Genomic DNA, 5,000 nt, shown 5'->3' on the forward strand with positions numbered 1-5,000 from the left:
AGAAAGAACATTGCTGATATTACAAAGTGGGTATGTTATGTGGTTACTGAGTTTGCCATCATAGAATATGGCGTAAGTGATCAATAATAATTGTATTATCCCGATAAGTCTCTTCTTAAAGGATCTATCTAATTCTTTTAACTCTCACAAATTTAAAACAGAAATATGAATATTGAAAATTCACAGCGGCATTTTTCATGAGTAATATATTGCAGCTGGGCATTCTGTGGACGTTCAGCCTCATTGGAGACCCGCGATATTGTAGCCCTGTATTTATCTAATTAATCTGGTTAATGTAGTTTCAGAATACATCTTATTATTACGATTTATCTCCAATATCCTTATAGGAGTGTGACATATTTCCATTGTATGAACACCCGGCGCAAACGCAACCCTCACGATATCATTATACCATCTTTAGACAGGATAAATACTGCTTAGCAAGAAGATCCAGAAGGTATATTTTAGTTTCACATACTGACCAAAAGCGACATCATGTTTTTTTTTATTTAAACTTTGTTGGGATTTTTTTAGATTGCGTTTTCGGTGATCGGGATATCCTATTTATTAAACAGGATTATAGAAGGTGATAATTAGGGCTAGAACAGCAACACATTCTTTTCATTGTTTTGAGTCCTGAGTGTGTATCTGTTATTATCTTATATGCTTTTATATAGAGTGTTGTGGTTCTCGGTTGATTAACTACAACTGTGTCGGATATATACTCGAGAGTCAAAACAATGAAACGAATATGCTATTGTCATAGCCCTAGTGATAACATACTACAAACATTTAATACGCATATCTATATACTAATTTAATGTTCGTAGTAAGATATCACCTTCTATCATCCTTTTTTAATAAATGGATATCCCTATTGAATAAATTATAATTTGAAAACCGTCAAACACGTACACACGTTCGTTAAAGGCACTGTCCTGACGGAATGCTCAATATTCGAGACCCAGCATCAATTTAAGGGGATTTAAATTATGAAAATTAAAAAGTACTGCTCAAAAATGTAGAACACAAAAAAAATTGATTATCTCCTCGCTCCATGGAGTTTCAAAAGTGTGTGTTTTTTATTCAGAGGAAAATAATTAGGAAGAGAGAAGCTTTATAGACTTGCTATAAATTTGTTAGCGTAAAAAAAAATGAAAACCTAAAAAGTTTCTATTACGTCTGTGCGCACGAAAAAATAAATTTTAGGGTCGTCTTTCTCTTTGATACACAAAAGGAAGATGACGAAAATTGTTCTGGTATATAGTACTGCAGATGTTGATGCAATAATGATCTTGTACAATAGATCACATCATCTGATGTCTACATCAGATCATCGCATAAATTTAGTTTTCCTACCTGCTTAAAACCTGTCTTGATTAAATCTATGTATATCAGACGACACGCTGAAAGAAAATGGCTTGACATTGATACTTTCAAGAATCCAAAGATATTCTACAAAGAAAATTGCTGACGCAGGTTATGCTGATAGCCTTGAAATTATTGATGGCCTTGCAATTATTGATGACACTACTAAACAAGCAGATGCCTTAAAACTGTCTAAAAAAAATCCTCAAATTTTGTTAGGCTTTTAGTTAACACCTTCTAATAGTTCTTCCTCAAGCTGCATTCGCCTCAAAAATGTCGACGGGTTTACTTATCTTAGTTGTAATGTTGCAAACCGTAATTCTGGAAAGAACGGATTAACGGTTTGAATTAGCCAAGCTTGCACAGATCTGGGCAAAATGAAAGCAATATGGAAGCCAATATTTACACCAGGATAAAAGGAAACTTATTTTAAGTCATTGTTGCATCGAATATTGCTTACTTCTAATGCATCGAAAATCAAGCTTCTCTCTTGTCATCATAATCACTCTGATCCCCACCACGCCCCAATTAATATGAATAATTCTCGGCTTGGGGAGCCCCATGTCTCGACAAGCTTCTGAGACTGACCTTTACCAATAATCTGAAATGGAACACATGCATCAAATCTTTTGCCGAGATAGCTGTAAAAATGGTTGAATCACTCTACCGCTCCAATAGATATCTCCTTGCTGACCCGATCCTCTATCTGTATAAGACCTAGGCTCGCCCTAAAATCGAGTACTGTTGCCACATCTGGGCAGGAGCTGCTCGCTGCCCTCTATCCTGACTCGATAGAGTTCAAAACCGTCTTCAAAGCCTAGTAGGTAATATTTTTTCTCTTCCGTACAAACTCTTTCCCACAGAGAAGACGTCGCGAATCTGTATCTGCTCTATCGCTATTTCCATAACAATTGCTCGACTGAACTGCAATCTATGGTCCCTTCCTTGCTAACTAAACTAACAAAAAATACTTGTCTAGCTACAACCACTATATATGATTTCCCTACTCTATATCTGTGCCTTAATCTAAATGCAGATTCCATGAATAAAACTTCTTTCTCATAACTGCGCGCATTTGGAACACTGTTCCGCTGGCTTGCTTTCCATTTAAATACAACATGGTAGCCTTCAAATCCAATGTAAAAACTTCTTGTGGAGCCGCCCGATTAATAATTAAATTCTACCCAATTTATGCCATTAATGATTACTACCTTTCATTCATTTATCCTCGAGTGGCCTTCGGACGTTGATAAGTGGTGACACTCAAGCAAAAAAAATACTATAAACAATTTTCCCCACACTCTATCTGTGACTAAATCTAAACACAGCTTCCATGAACAAATATTCGTTCTTAGAACTGCTCACCTGTGGAACAGTGTTTCACTGGTCTGCTTCCCGACCAACTACAATATGGTAGCCTTCAAGTGCAATATAAAAAAGTTCTTGTTGAGCCATCCCCTGAAATAATTCAATTTCTACCCAATCCTCGTCATTAACGATTACGACACTACCAACTTTCATTTATAACTTCTTATCCCCGAGTGGGCTTCCGGCCTTGGTAAGTGGTCGTATCCTTGTAAAAAAGGGTTTATATGTTGGAGATAAGACCTGGACTTTCAACAAAAGAATGAACAAAAAATGATGGCGGGCATACTATAATTCTAAGAGATTGTCTTGTATTGCTTGGGGACAGCATCTTACGAGAAAGAAACTTCATAGGTCCCTTCCTCAAATCAGTAGGACCAGATTTATGGGTCACCGCTGAAGAGCTAATGGTAAAAAACTTTACGATATTCTTCTGTAGATTCCAACTATCTGGCTCAGCGGGGAAATCATACGAATCTACACTAAACAACTAACGAAAATTTTCACAATTCAGCTATAATGACCTAGGAGAATAGAGTGAGTCGGTAGGATTCGTAATACTACTAGATTTGATGATGATGATGATGATGATGATGATGATTTTTTCGTTGCGGTTGAGCATCATTCATTCATTCATTTCGTAATAATCAGATGATTATTGTTGGCATTCGTTTCCTCAATATCTTTCTAGTAAGAATTATTTCAAGAAAGACATCGAGTATATACAGAAAGGATCATATGATGGCTACCAACATCCTTAAGTAAAATTGTTTTGTGGAAAGAACTGGATTCGAACTTGGCACACCTAGGTTATCAATCCACGTCGTTAACAACTTAGTAATCATCACTTCCTTTATGATGATGATAATGATGATGATGACGATGTAACTATATGTTAAGGAATTTGATTGAAGACAATATCTTTCTCCGTACGAATACGCTCTTTTTCACTATATAATTTGTATTTAATGTTCGTTACATAAAGAGTTTTTTCTGTTTTACTTTATTTTTTGTGATAGCTTTTCTTGGCTAATTCGTATTTTTTTAGTTACTTAAACTAAATTAAACTATAGTGACGACTATTTTACTGAGGATTGAATTCCCAGCGAGTAACTGGCTACAAATTACATCTTAACCCAACATTTTATAAACTAGGCTATGTACAAATATTAAGCAATAGTTCTTCTCAGTAATATCACAAATTATATTACGCCTTGAAATGGAACCGTATACCAAAATCTTAAATATAATTAAAACTGATTAATTTCCTCGATAAATATAAGGAAAATGAAAAAAAAATAGATAATATAAGAATGAAAAAAAGAAAAAAATTAATCTGGGGTTTGAGATCAGTCGGCTCAAGCAATTACCTGGTTATTTAATAAACGAAACGATTTCGTTTCCACACGCAACACAAATAATGACTTTGTAACAAATAAAAAAGTACATATTCGGTGAAGAAAGAAAATAGTAATTTTGACGTTAATCTTTCGCGAAGAAACGCTAGGAGCCGAGTTTATCAGTGACGTGACCCGAGAAGTCTTGAGGCAGAGTTTTTGTTGTTGTTGTTTTTTTTTTTCGGTTTTTCTATTATGTGTCTGCAACTGCGAGCGAAATTTGGTAAAAATCCGGTGAGAAATAGTTACATTCTTACGAGACAGATTTTACCTGATATATTCTGTCAAATATATGCGCCCTGAGGCGATACACCAATGCTAATAACACTGCCAATAATAATCTATATATAAGTGTAGCATTTGTGTCACACCTGATAAAGGGATATTGTGCGAGGAAAGAGGCAAATGTTTAAAAGGAAAAAAAGAGGCGTAGAGAATGTACAAGAATTGAAAAGGAAAGACAGAATCACTAACTCATAAAAAAATGCATTCCTATTATTTGTATTCTTCAGACTACTGTTCACATCTTGATTGTTATTTGTACAACGTTTCGGTCCATGTAACGTCCGATCTTTTTGTCGAACTTGGGAAATCTTCATGGCGAACTCAGGAATCTGCGTGGAATTTCGAACGAAATCATTTGTTTAATCCGCGGGGTTATCATGCTTTTGATCCATCGGGAATCATTAGGTAGACTTCCTCGCAATTGTATTTTAGGTCACTCGCACTAAGGAATGAACCTTCACTACCTAGGAATGTAATTTTTGCAACTAATTTTTTTTTCTCAAAGTACTTTATCCACTGCGCCCAGAGTTTTTGTGGACGATCAAAAATACAATTGCAAATTACTTGGGACTTCCACCCATTCAT

The 5,000-nt window shown here is 35.4% G+C and overlaps 1 long non-coding RNA gene across 1 annotated transcript in view; it reads right to left on the reverse strand.

The window, feature by feature from the left end:
• Window positions 1–5,000, reverse strand: part of LOC145278092 (uncharacterized) — a 170,465-nt gene that overhangs the window by 164,432 nt on the left and 1,033 nt on the right. The gene's annotated exons all lie outside the window — the stretch shown is intronic.

This window comes from Euprymna scolopes, chromosome 6, assembly GCF_053919585.1.
Source record: "Euprymna scolopes isolate OS-2025 chromosome 6, ASM5391958v1, whole genome shotgun sequence".
Taxonomy (NCBI): Eukaryota; Metazoa; Mollusca; class Cephalopoda; order Sepiida; family Sepiolidae; genus Euprymna; species Euprymna scolopes.